Raw genomic sequence first — 14906 nt, forward strand, 5'->3', positions numbered from 1 at the left:
AGAGAGTCACTCAGAGCCAGCTGTAAATACAAGTCAGGAAGCCTGGGAGAGACTCTCTGCTGTCCTGCAGTTTGGGTACTCATTTAAATCCCAGAGAAGTGAGATCCAAGCATTACCAACTCAGTGTGATTATTGCCTTGCCATAAATAGCTAGTAACCCGCTGGGCAAGCCAAAATCCTGTCTACTGCATCAACCCCTGCAGCACTATTGCTATTGCATTGGGTTTTGTCAGGAATGCAACCCCCTATCAGGCTCCCAGTTCAGTGCTGATGAAGCTGTGGTGGAGGGTAGCGGGGCAAAAGCTTGCCCCAGATGTTGTCAGGTTGTAAGCTCTTAAAAGGGGAACAACCCAACAGCAAAGAAGAAGAAAAATAAATGTTTGATTATATTCGTTCCATTTGATCTTTCCCCCAGTACCGCAAATAAAAGAATTGCAGCTCAACTGCCTCTTAATCTCAGCACAGAACAGGTGCCAATTAAAGATAATTATTCCCAGTGTTTGGGCTAGGAAACAGTGCTGAATGTCACTGGAGGCATTTTTAGCACATACCAAAGTTCACAAGGTTATTTAAACATATTGATTGAGGCTTGTACTAGGACTTCTGTGCTCAGAAATGGGATCTCTACAACATATGTACTGTGGTGGCACTTTGCCATTCAATAACAGGGTGGGGATGTTGTGGTTTTTTTGGTCTTTTTAAATAGATGTTCCACTGATTTGCTTTGATAATAAATGACCTGTAGCTGCGCTGGACAATGTCCCTCCAAAATAGCCCTTCAGAAATAGTATCCATCATCCACAGGTGAATATGAAAAGGCAGTGCAGACTGATTTTTCAAATATTGATTAGGCAAGTCACTGGCCAGCCAGCCATGTACAGAGCCTTCATGCTCTTTAGAGAAGTCAGGCTGTATAAAGAACTCAAAGCACTTGGAGGAATACACATCCTCTAATTCAAGAAGATGAGGGTGATGTAGCAGTCAGTAAAAATTGCACTGGTAATCTAGTCTTATACAGACAAGCCAGAGTCAGGCATGAGGTGATCCCTTAACATTTCACCTTTCAGATCATAGAATCATAGAATCATTTAGATTGGAAAAGACCTTTAAGATAATGAAGTCCAACTGTTACCCCAGTGCTGCCAAATCCACCACTAAACCATGTCCCTACGCACCACATCTACACATCTTTTAAATACCTTGAGGGATGGTGACTCAGCTGCTTCCCTGGGCAGCCTGTTCCAATGCTTGACAACCCTTTCCATGAAGAAATTTTTCCTAACACTCAGTTTAAACTTCTTCTGTCACAATTTGCCTAGCCCTATTGCTGAAAATTCATGGAGGGTTTGTTTGCACTTGTCTGTCTTTTCATTTGTGTTAGATTCTTTGCTGATATCCGACATTGATGGTTTAGACTTGCATATATACAAGAAGATGACAAGGGCAGCTGTTTTATCTACCACTATTCATAGCCACCTCACCATAAATCAGACACATGCCTCTCCAAAATGGCTCTCTGTTTAGAACACCTTTCATCTTTTCTGCTCCCTTACCCTGTCTGGGCATCCCACAGATTTCCCTCTTTCCTCTACCTTTGCCTTTTTCTCTAGCTTTAGACTCAGAGCTGTATTTTCATTTCTTTTCTGTCCCATTCCAGAAATTAGTGTATTAGAGAAAATACTTTGTCAAACACAGCAGCATTTGTTCAGGCCCCTTCTTGAGGGATCTAGAAAGGTGAGCAGCTGGGGCTTGATGCAAATCTGACACATTAATTCATCCCAGAAGAGACTTGAACCTGGAGAAGGCGGGCATGACTCCTGCCTTCACAATGAGGAATGGCCCCATGAGAATCAAAACCAGCAGCACAAGGACCATCAAACTGTTAGTGAGGGGTAAAGCAGGCTCTGCATCACTTCTTCCCCCACTCAAGCTGTACCTTAAACATAGAACATTTCTGCCTGGTCAGCTGCCTGGTTTCTGGCCCCTCCACACACGTTGGGGTCATTAAATCATCCATCAAGACACCATCCTTCATGCACAGTGGGACAGCTGCCTGCCTCCCTCACTCATTATTGGCCTTCCACAGTCCTTTTCAGCCAATTCAATGAAATATAAATAGCATTTCAGATAAATGTTCACTCTCTTATAATACCTTTCTGACGTCTTTCTGCTCTTGCTCTGGAAGCATAAAGAAGAGCTGTAATATATATCAATGAGTTATTGAATCCTTTTTGAACCCTGATATATGCTCAGTACAAGGTTATTTATATATGAGGGGTATAGGCATAGGCTTTAGCAAAATCTGCCCAACTAAATTGTTCAGAAAAAATGAGCAGGCAATCTTCTGCCTTGCAAATCTATCTGTATTCCCTGATGAAGGATTCCAAACCTGGTGATGGAATCACCTTTTTCTGCACTGGAATGTCCACAACCATGAAAAAGTATGGTTCAGGCTTTCCTGTCCCCTTTTCCTTTTAATTTTTTTTTTTTAGTTTTGTATCTAAATTAAGCTGCTGGACACCACACCAGGAATTTTCTTTTCTTTGCCTAAATAATGTAGATTGAATGCTATACAACCAAATGATAAAAAGAAAGAAGAGGACTCAGGAATGTTACCCAGGGTTTCACTGGAGTGTGACACAGAAGTAGTATCTCCTCCATCTTCCTGGCTTAGAAAACAAATTAGCATTGGAGTATTTGTGTCTTTTTTCTCCCTGTAACTTTTTTACCTCCATTCATTGTTTAGCTTCAGCTAAATACTCAGTTTGCATATATTTAAAGCTACCAACATAAATTAGCAACAAAGCTCGAGGGTATTAAATAACCTCCAATAAAACTCCTTCCCCTCACTGGAGTATTTTCTCAAAATGAAAATATCTGAGTAAACATCTTGTTCTAACACTATGCATGGAAGATAACAAAGTGGGGACTGAGTGACTTTCACCCCCAAACTACACCTCCTGAAGGAAAAGGGTACCTCTTCATCACTTCTGGAAGAATGAGTAAGTGGAAATGCATTTTGGGGACCAAACAACAAATGCAGCTCTCTCAGTCTCACAAAAAGGTGGCAGGTAGGCACCCCAGCAGTAAGTCTCTCATTTTTCACTAGATCCCCATCACACACAGCAGAGAACAGGTATGTTCTGGACATCTCCAAGCTCTGGATTTAACACAAGCATCATGTCACCTTCACAGTCACTTTCAGCAATGATCAGATGCCAAGAAATGATTTTCAGGAAGCAGAAATGATAATAATTGTATATCTGAGTATGCCCAAATCTAGTCCATGCATATTGGAAACAGTTCTTTTTGCAGTCTCTGTGTGTGCTTCACTCTGTGCAGCAGAGATGCTGCAGATCCCCAGCAGGAAGCCTGAATAATCTTGCCTCCTAGCAATACAGAGATAGTGGTGTTGGGAAATGTCCAGATAAAAGATAATGTGCAAGATAGGGAATTCCATTTTGGAACTCCAATTAGGAGCTGGAATAGTAGTAGACCAAAGTTTCTTTTGGGCTGGGGCAGAAGTGAGTCACAGAGTATAAGTAGATGTCCCATCAGTGTGTGACGCCGAATGGGGTAAGTCTCAGACCTCAGGCCAGGCTAAAAAAGTGATTTATGTGGCTATCCAGTGATCTGGGATATCTAGCACTCACCAATGTTTTTCTTCTACTCAACCCTTTCCCCTTTTCACCCCCTGTAGCCAAACTCCTTGAATGCTCTCCAGAAGGAAGTCCCCTGCCCCAAACTCTGATGTGAAAACCATGAAAGTTGGTTAAGAAATTTCAATGATGCCACATTGAAAATTCCTGGAATTTAGCAATGAGGAAGTAAGAAGAGGTAGAAAAGATACAGATAGTCATGCTTCTGCCCAAAAGTAGCCATCTGAGTTTTATTCCATCTAAAAGTAACCATCTCAGTTTTTAGTTCTCCATTTCCCTGATTACAGATGGGTTTTGGCAAATGCTTACCACCGACCTTGTGAAAATCAAATCCCAGGGAAACCTTTGAAGATGAGCAGCCAAGACCCAAAACCATCACTGTGGAAAAATTTGTATAAAGAGTTTAGAAACTACTAGATGCCAAATAGGTAAAAGAAAGTTGTCCAATTTTTTTATTTTTTTTAGGATAAAGAAAGAAACTATTTCTTTCCCCTGAAGCTGGTGTTCTTTCCAGTCTTTCAAATCTAAAGAACACTTGCCCTAGATGTATTTAGTGCATCACACTATTTTAGGCAATAATTCATGATGCAAAATTCATAATTCATGTGTCTAGATCATTCCTTTGCTTTAATCCTACATCCAGTTTCTTTTGATGATTAGCAAAAATAACTACAGTCAGTGCAGATGAAGGTAAGCTGTAACTTTTAACTAAAACTCTCTGCCCATATTTATCAGGCGTCTGCTTGTGTTTTCAGAAAAGGGACTTTAACCTGCTCCCACCAAGAGTGCCAACTGCTCCATGGGCTCCCAAATGCCAACTTTGCCAGTACACAACACCTGGGATGGCATCCTTGGTGCTCCCCAGCATCCCTGAGGAGGGTCCACCTCACTAAAGGGCTCCCTTAGCACTATGGGTCTGTTTTCCTCAGAGGATGCTAAAGAATTCTACCAAGGATACAAGAGGGAGGATGCTTTGTACCACAACAGCTCCTCCATGCTTAGCTGTAGCTCTCAGGAGAACACCAGGAGACAAAGCCAGAGGTGCATTCCCTTGCCCTAGAGATGTGGGCTGTGTGGGTGCCTCCTGCACACTGCTGTTGAGCTGTCATTCAGGCTGTCTCAAGGTGGTTTAAGCCCCCCAGAGCAGAGGGTGAGAACACAAGCCATAGGAAAGCATGCTGATGGTGTGAGAAAAGCTTATCTGATATTGTGAGATTACAGTACACAGGTAAAAATAAATCAGTCCCTCCCTCTCACTAAGAAGGACACAGGCGAATATGGGCTGTCTGAGGTGCTATTTTGGATTTGTTTACATGAGGAACAAACCAGCATGATTTCCAGCTATGTGTCCTCAGAAAGATCTGGCAAATTTTAGAATACTGAATAGCTGGGATACCATGACCCAAGACTTAATTAAAATTTGACCTGCTGAATGACACTGCTTATAAAATCTGTGTGTCATGGAATCTTTCCATTCTTACCTTAATTCTGTACTTTGCTCTTGGCATAGTCACTCAGATGGTAACACTGGCCTTCAGGGCATGAGTCTTCAGCCTTTTCAGCAGTGCTTTCTGCCTTTCCACTCCAGCCATCTGCGAGCACACATGTTTAGAGCTTCCCCTTGCATTGTAGCTCTCTTATAAGGCATTTCTGAGAGAGAATAACCTCTCCAACAGAAGCCGTATACTATATTTACCCAAATGCTTCATTTTCCCACCACACAGATAGCTAAGACTTTCACCATCCCTTAAAGCTGCTCACTTTTGCTTGGAGCACTTGGGACACAACACCAAGCAATCCTACTGTAACATAAATATTTGATTTCAGCATTTTTAGAGATGGGCAGTGAGACAGGCAGAATTACTGAATTACTATCTGTTTTTTTTCTCAAAGGAAAATTCCACTTGTATGCATGCGTGCACACACGCCAGATACATCCTGGCAGAAAAGACTCCTATCTGGAAAGACATTTCTTCTATCACATTTACGGGGAAAGGAAAAAAAAAAGAAGCACATTCTTTTTCCCTTTGACTAAAGAAAAATATCTCAGCAGGACAAGGGCTTATTGTAAATGTTCATTTTAAAATATTGCCCGATTGTTTGAGTACACTTATTTCTTTGGTGATTCAGCTGCGAGTGGGAAAGGTGTTGTGACCCATTGAATGGCCTATCCATCATACTACTGACCTCTCTGTCCAGGGACCACCAAACCCTGGCTGCTGGCTCCATTTGTGTGTCCACTGCTTGGCCCCTCAGCTTCCCAGGTATAACCCTGTGCTGTGGTACTGCCTGTAAGAGAGGCATGAGACCACAATGTCAGCCTGCCCTTGATGTGGGCATGCATGCCCTTGCTCAGACTGTTCCCAGGACAAGCTGTTTCCTGCATTAAAAGCAGGCTGGCCACTGCAGTGGAGCTGAGGACAGAGCACATCAAGCTGAAAGAGCTGGTGGGGACCAGCTGAAGTCTTTGGCAAAAGACCACATCTCTGTGAGAAGGATGATTCATCCCCTGCCTCCTTGAACAGCAAAATCCCCTTCGCCCCCTGACTTCATTTTCTCCCCTCTTCTTCCAGATCATGCTGTCACCCATGGATGAAACCAAGCAACCATACATCCCTAGAAGGTGAATTTTGGCTGAGTTGTGAGTCTGTAGCACCAATGAGTAACAAATGCCATGCCTTAGCTACACTGAGGAAAAGCCAGCAGAGGTTTTCCAAATACTCTTGCTGCTTATGTTTCAGCATAAAATCCAGTAATTTTCCTCTGCTGGGGATTTGGAAAGCAGTGCACCTCACCAAAGTCAGCTCTTGCCCTGCAGGATCAGACCCTAGACTGAGTATAAATCAGTCACAGGTGCTTGAATTAAGAGAATTAATTAATAAGACATTCCCATCCCCTGGAGGTTCAGGGGACAATGAGGAAGGCATGGCACAGGCCAACACAAACCACAGCATTAATCCTGCATTTGTCCCAAGTTTGACAGACTGCTGGGAGCTATTCTTTGTGCTCATACCAGGGGGAATTGATGGGACCTTATTGTCTGTTTGCAGGGAACGGTTCATGCAAGAAATTAAATTTCCCAATGTCATTACAAAATCCCAGGACCCTCTTCATGAGTTATTCAGCACCAGTTGCTCCAGTCTTGCACAGTTTTATCATCCTCACATCCACCTCTGTCTTTCAGAGATGAATATTAATTATCTTCATTCCAACGGTAGAATCCAATCTTCTCTTACCTTACTAATGCAGGTCCTTTCTTGAAGATAAGCATACCTATCTCCCAAAAAGAGATAGTGTGTGCTGGAAAAAGACACAGAGCATTACCAAACAACCCTGGGAGACAGGGATGGCTGCCTACAGGAGTCTGTGGTAGGCTTCAGAAGCTGGAAAACTATAAAGGGGGCCAATGGAAATGGGCTTTCACTAGCATGTTCAAGATGCTGCAAAATGCCTTTTTAATGCACTAATCTGTCAGCAAGAGAATTATGAAACCATTAATAAATGGGGGACATCTAAAAGTTCTCATCTTACCATACCATAATATTCTTTTTCAATGCATAGCATAAAATTGTGCTCCTACAGCACTTTGGGTGCCCTGATTTGCTGCTGGTAAGACAAGGTGGTGTCAGTAGCACTAAGGTACTAATTGCCATCAGGAACTTGGCCAACCAAGCAATTCCAGACATACCTATCTTCTCTTCACAGTGTGGACCGCACAGCTTCAGCCCCATCCAGCAATGATGGGGTGCAAAGGAGCCACCTTTAATCCCCTGCACCTGGCATGAGGTGTGAAGAGCTCACACACCATAGGAATGCTGACAACATCAGGAACTGCTTGCTAACCCAAGATGACTTTCCTAGAGAACTGCCCCACTCAGCAGCACCACTGGGGAGCCGTCAAGTGCCTGGAGATGACTCCCAAAAGGCAAAGCCACTTTTTTCAGCCCTCAAGGAGGAATTTGCATGCTGGGCAGAGGGTGCAAAGCCATGGAGACTGCCTCCTTTGGAGCACCCTTCCAGCAAAGCATCATGCCAAAATACCTGCCAGTGCCTCTGATTGGGGGGATCAGTTTTGAAAGACCCTACAGAGGTGCTGGAGCAGCTCCCTGCTCAGTCCCTTCAAAAATCAGCATCAAGGGTCTATCAAGACTCATCAAACCATGAGAAGAAGTCACCTGCTACACCTCCTGCCTGCTTGACAGGCTTGCCTGTCATTGTGCAAACCTCTAGGAAGCTACACAGTGGGAAGTGCTCGAAAACTGCAGGCGACAATTCCGTGCTGCCAAGGGCTCGCCTCGCAGTTCAGGCTATTGATGCCCATCCTGGGGTAGACAGGGCTGCCTGCCGGGAATCTGTGCCCAGGTCCAGGCTGACCACAGTGCTGCTGCTGGCTGTGTTTAATTTCTTTGCTCTGCATGAACAAATTTATTAAATCTACAACACTTTCTTTTTTATTTTTTTCCTTCCAGATGGGGTGATTTGAAGGAACATGTGCTAGTCACTTGACTAATTAGCTTAATGCAAGAATATGTCTTCAGAAGCCCATTGCTGAGTAGCCTCCTCAATTCTGGAAATTTAAAAGTGACTTGGGTTTGATTAAAATCGAACCAAATCAATGAAGGCAATTGCTACTTGCTTTCCTATTTGGTTTTTTTTTCCTCAGACAAAGACAGCTTTGATTCATGGCTGCAGCTAGTCCTGTGTATGCCACAATAGTCAGGGGCTTGGACTGCTGTTTTCATATTAGAAATGTATTTAGGTGAAAATACTGCCATTCATTCTGTATGAATTGATGGAGCTGTTCTGTGTCCCTTTCTGCCATGACTTATTTACAAGGCCAGGCGGGATGGTTTTCCTCAGGCCATGCAGGTTTGGTGATGGAGGTTCTGTAGCTGCACCAAGGCCAGAATTTCTGATCAAAAGAGGGTATCAAGAATGCTGCAGTTTGACTTGGGAAAAAAAACCCCCAACTTCTAATAAAAAGTGAAAAAATAAAAATTAACATTTTGCTTCGATTCCAACTTTTTACTGCACTTTAAATCTTAGAATTAAAAAAGGGCTCTGAAACACTAATTATTTTCAGAAGAACCATGACCCAGCTGGGACACTCCAAAAGTAGCTGAGCAGGAAATTTCAGTCACTTGACCTTCTCAGTTTTTCTTACTTTTCTTACAAACAACCAAAGAGCTGAATCAGTGATTCAGCTAAATTCACACAATTTTTGTGTGTGTTAAATCTTCCTTCAGTGGCATTTTCCAACAGACCCACTGCCACTTTCCTGGCCAGCTCAGCATTACCACAGTGCTCCCCTTGCCCTTCTGCTGGGTGGAGCACCCACACTGGCACTGTGCTGCTTCTTCCCGTGCACTCAAGGTGATGAAAACAAAGCGATGCAGTTCTATACAGTTCTATCCGTCTAAACAGGGCACTTCCACAAGGCATAATAGCCATGGTTCAAAATAATAATAACAGTCACAATCTAAAATAAGGTTGCTATTCTCCCATCATCTTTTGACTGAGCATGGATGCAGGTATACAGTATTTTTGGTGGGGAGCTGGCTGGTTATTCATGTTGCTTCAACCTCCCCTCATCACATCCTGTCCCATCCAGCCCCACAAACCTGCCAGCTTCCATCAGCTCCGATATTCTCCATGCCCTCTTACCTGGATGCTGCCTCCTGGAACATCCAACACTGCCATGCTGTAAATGAGCTTATTTCAGGCTTATTTCCTGGGGAAAGGAAACTGAGGCACTTACCTCCTTTGTATGCCTGTGCATGTTTGTGCGCATGCATCCACCTGCAAGCTGCCAGATTTGATGAGAAGCTGGAGGCTCAGCAGTGGTTTTAGGAAGAGTTCTGTTGAGGATTTGGTAAATGTCCTCACTGAAGGAAAATCTCTGGCTGAAAACAACCTTATGAGAAGCTGGAGAAGTCACCTTCACACCAGCCCATTTTAACACCTCAGGTTTCAATAGACCTCAGACTGTGCTGGAATGAAGAGAACCAAGAGTGTGAGATGAAGGTTTATATGGAAACTAGCTTGGCTGGATTGTACTTTGACTATTTGGGATAAACAAAACACTAAGGTGTATTGTTTTGTATACCTTACCTCGTGTAAGGTATCACTGCATGCCTCCTGGACTGGGGACAGAAAGGGGAACCCAAAGCTTTAAGGAATGTCAGAGACTGACAGAGGGTATTGTGAGTGAAGGAACATGTGCAGGTGAAAAACACCCAAAATAATTCTACTGGTGCTCTTTAAATGTCATACTCCTGGCAAAGAAACCTTTCACATGTTTCTCTGCTCGCATCTCCAAGCCTTTTCAAATGCACCAGGCTTCTGCTGCTTGATGGGGGGGAAGAGGGAAGCTATGCCCTGGGAAAACCCTGTGGATGAGCCATTTTCCTCTGGGAAAGATGCGAGCAGTCAGCAGCTTTGCACAATGTACTGTGCCTGCATCCCCACTGTCCTCATTTTAAGATGATATATAGAAAACTTGCTTTGAAGCCTGGCAGAGTCCTACATGGCTGCTCCTGACTTCTTCCAAAACTACCCTGACAATACAAACTCCCTTGTTAATTGGCAGGGAATGAAGTCCCACAGGCTCAGCCTCCCACATGTGCACGGCCTGCTGGTGGGACAGCAAAGATCTCCAGGGTGCATTTGTCCCTCGGGAAAGGTGGGTGGGAAGGGGATATTAAACCTGAGGCATTTCAAGAGAAACCAAGAAGATACGGACATACCTCATAAAAAAAATGCTGCCTCTTATTAAACAAGAGCCAGCCTCCCTCTCCCTCATGATAACCAAGAGGAATCCCAAAACATTATCAGTTTAAGCTGAACACCATGTTGCTGACAAGATTAAAATTAGACTCATGAGGCTTCATCAAGGGAAAATTTAACTGTGGCACTCAATCAGGCTACAGAATCCTCTAATGACAACTGAAATAAAGTCATTCAAGACAGATTCTTAAATGTCACAGGAAAGAAAGCCTGCCCTTGGCTTCATCCCTTGGCAAAATTTTATTAAGCATCTCTTTTCCCTCCCCTCCTCTACATGCACTGCTGTCTTGTGGCCATACCCTCCCTGGGCTGAAACTGCAGGCCAGCATCCTGCTTGGAGCACACAGTACTGGCTTCCCCAGCTTTGTTGCTGTCCCATAGGTCACAACTTACAGGAAACATCTATGAACAAGAGGCAAATAGGATGAGAGAGCGTTTGCAGGAGCCTCCCAACTTGAAGAGGCTTATTTGGCTCTTTCAAGAGACAATAAAACCACAACAGCTGCTGTTCTCCACATAGCACCTCCACTGAGGTGCCTACAGTAAAACTGAGAAACTCTCTGTTAGAAAAACACATCAGTTCAGAAAACTCTTCTACTTCCAACACCAGCCTCTCTACTTGGAGAGGGATGGCTTTTGAGATGTTTCCTTTGCCCTATGTGTGTCCTTGCAAGCTAAGCATCACCAGCTCTGCTCTTCAGTGATGTTCAAGGTCTCCCTTGAAGCTTCACAAGCAAGAAGTGAAAATAAAGAGTAAATATATGCCATTAAATGAGTTTGAAATGGTCTCCTGTACTTTTTAACCTTGCCCTCAGGAGGCTGCTGCAGGACACCACTCCCTGACTCAGCACTTTAAAATCACCTTACTATCAAAATTCACAGCTCTCCCAATAGCCATTTTATACCTAGTCTTGCCATAAAAAAACTTGTGCTTTTAATGCCACTCTTCTCAAGTTTCAGCCTGATTTCATCCAGAAAGGGTTCCTGTTTTAATTCTTTAACTGCTGTTTAAAGTCCCAAAGATGCATGAAGCAGCTGGAGTGATATGGAATAATCAGACAGCATCCTGTTCAGTCTCTTGCAGTGACCAGAGGTACACAATCCAATTACACAGCAGACAGAAAAGTCATTATTTGCATAGCCTCTGAGCATATAGCAAAATCTCAGTAATAGGTAAAATTGCCTTCCTGCTTACACAGGCCCTGATCTAGCTTGGTCCATGAGCACTCACCTAAATTTAGGTGCTGTTTATCAAACTGAAATCAAGCTTCTTTTGCTGCATAGGTAAGTGCTTTGTTAATCAGGGAATTTGCTTAAGCCATGTGGCTGTTTAATATTCAAATATAATTATCTAGGGAGGGAGGGAGGGAGGGAGAACTGAGCAAGCCTCATCCTGATTTATCCAGCTGTGGGGAAAGCAATGACAGCTCAGCCAGCAGTGTGACAAAAACTCTGTCCTATGAATGTCTTCCAGAGTTTGCAGGGATTTTACCTTTACTTTCCTGAGGATGCTCTAAGGGGAAGGGCTCATACACTTAGTATTTCCGACAGCTAAGACATCCCCAGGTCAATAAGGGCTGGATTTATAATCTTTTTTTAACTCTGAAGAAGAATGGAGAAAGAAGGGAGTAAAATCTCACACTAATCTTATTGTACTCCTCAGATGAACGCCTTTCACATGACAGTGAAGCTAATTCCATTTACTTGTCAGTGAAGCAGCAGCAAAACGAGAGCAGGGGGGATATGGCAGTACAAGAGTGTCCTCTTGCTCCCAGCATCTTCCTTGCTGGTTATTGCTTAGAATTAGCAGCTTGAATCACTATAGAGCTGGATGCATCAGAGGCACCTCTGAGTCCAATGTAACGACAAACAACCAAGGGGCAGATGCAATCATTTCATGCCCATGCTCCTCTCTCCCTCTTCTCCTGACCAGGAGCGTGTTTCTTTTCTTCTTTCATCCCTCCCTCTTTTGAGAGCCGGCCAGAGGCTGTGGGATTGCAGCTGGTGGCCTACAGGGTTGCTGAAGGGATGCAGGGCTCCCTTGCATTTCAGCTGTCTGCCAGAGAAGACAGAGATTCTGGAGAGTGGATCCCACCAGGTTTCCATGCAAGCTTTCACATTCTCATTGATGTGACATTGATGACAAACACCCCAGGCAAGAAAAATGCAATTCTGGGTAGGGCGTGAAGACACAAGAGGATTTCACAAATGAAGTAATCAGGATCTTGCACTGTCATTTTGCAACCCAAGAGAGAGTCAGCACCTACCTGCCTCTTGGCATGAGGATGTTATATCTTAATGAAAGGTTTAATGAAATAGTTCTCCATACTGAAGAAAGAAAGGCTTCTTAAAAGATGGTAATAGAAGCCCTGTTTCTCTGACACATAGCTTGCTTTGTACAGGATTAGTTAGAATTGCTGCTCTTCTCCTTGTCCTTACAAGTAGAGCAAGCAGTTGACTTAAGAAGATACGTATTTTTCTTGATTCAAGTTTTCTGGTAAAAGAATATATTAACTTTCAAAAGCAAAGTCATTTCCAAAACAGGAGCTAAAATTAGACTGATTTTTTTTTTTTTGTTCTCTCTCCCCTTTATGGCTTTTACAAGCAATTACCCACTTAATGTTTTGAAATTATACAAGAAACTTCAATAGCAGTTCTTTTTCCTGCTGCATCTCCTTGAATGTGAAGATTTAAAAGCTTTTCCGGAACACAACAGCATGAGCAAATGAATTTGCCATTTTCATCCTCAATTTCTTTTTTTTTAAGAATGGGAAGCAGCGGGATATTTCTTCATCATTTAACTTTTTTTTTTTTTTTTGTTTTAAATTTCATAATGACAAAGTGAGCCTGTATGACAGCTCCAAAAACCGAAGGCAGGATTCTTCTTTTGCACCACAGCCTTTCAGGTTGCTGTGGGAGTGCTGCTAAAATAGCTGGAAGGGCTATTACGCCAACGCATCTCTTGAGCCTCTTCTTTCTTATGGCAGGGTGGTGGATACAAATTTAGCATTCCTGCTCATGTGACCATCCCACACTGTGCATAACCCCTCGAAAGAGCCAGGCCATGTGGGGAGCTGGGGATCCTGCAAAGTAGGGCTGCAGGAAGCAGTGAGAGAGAGCCACGGAGCAGTGATGTGGTATCCATCTGGCCCTGGATGCCCCTGGTCAGGCTGCACCCACCCTGTGGGGTCCCAGGGCAGGACAGAGGGTTAGTGTCACCTGCTGTGAAAGGAAAAGGCTCCCAGCTCTTCATGCTCAAGAGCCCCACCGCTGCCTGAGTGGTGTTGATGTGCCTCAGTGTCATGTGGATGGGCACAAGCTGTTGGTAAAAACAGAGGGCTGCGTTGCCAGCTCTCCTCCCACCAGTCCCCTGGGCTCTTGGGGTGGAATTAAGGGCACACCTTAGTGGAGGAGGCAAGTCTAACCTTTATCTCCTGCTCAAGTTGTCCCCTGGAGGAGGGGTTTGTTTGCTCCTCTCTGTCACGCAGATGCCTGCCTGCTGAGACCACAGCACTGGAGTGCTGCTGAGCTGGCAGTGTGTTTGGCTCTTACAGCTTAGGAGTGAAAGGTGTTTCTTTTGCCAGCAGAGCCATACCCATCTGAAGCACCAAGTATGAAATCTGTAAGTAAAAAGCAAATCCAGCTGGGTCAGGGTAATTAAAACAACTCAGGCTCTCCGTTCTGCTCCAAGTTCTATCTGCATGAAGTTAAGAGGCAGCATCAGCGTCTGGTAAAGAAACACATTCCTACCTCCATCCCTTGCCCCTGGGACCCCTTAAAAATGCCCTGTGGCAGGCAGTGCCTTTGCTTCTACTATTTCCTGACCATGACTACCTTTGCTATAGTCTGACAAAGCTCTGGAGAATAAACCGTCTCAAACTCCCACAAGTCATGTTGGACACCTCTGTTCTCATTAAGACAAAACTTCTTCTGAGGCCCCACTTCACCATAACTTCTCCCTCCAGAGTTTAACTCAGTCTCTCTTATTAATTTACTTTATCATCCATTAACACCAAAACCAACTTATAGCTTCTGTCACATTAGGGCATTCATAAAATATTGCACAGCTTCAGGAAGGCACCTTCCTTGAGACTTTGATGCTTGCATTCATACAATGTTCTCATTATGTTCCTTTTTGTTGCACCTGCAGGACATAAATTCTCTCCTCTACTGGTGTGAGGCCAGTCAGGATGTTTTTCCCAGAGCCATCTGGATGGAGCAAAGGCCACCTCAGTTGAGAACTTCTATGACTGTCAGAATTGGAACCAGCTTCTGGGTTTCTCACTAGCCCAAGTTCTGATAAAACCCCTTTACCGTCTTTTTCAGCTGGGTCTGAGCAGGAAAGAAACTTACACTGATAAACATCTGTCTTCAGCATGTGCAGTGGGAGGAAAAGAGCTGGCAGGTTCCTCTAGACTCAGATTTTTGCAATTGAACTTAGTGAAATACCTAGAAAAAACA

Source organism: Molothrus ater, chromosome 1, assembly GCF_012460135.2.
Source record: "Molothrus ater isolate BHLD 08-10-18 breed brown headed cowbird chromosome 1, BPBGC_Mater_1.1, whole genome shotgun sequence".
Lineage (NCBI taxonomy): Eukaryota > Metazoa > Chordata > Aves > Passeriformes > Icteridae > Molothrus > Molothrus ater.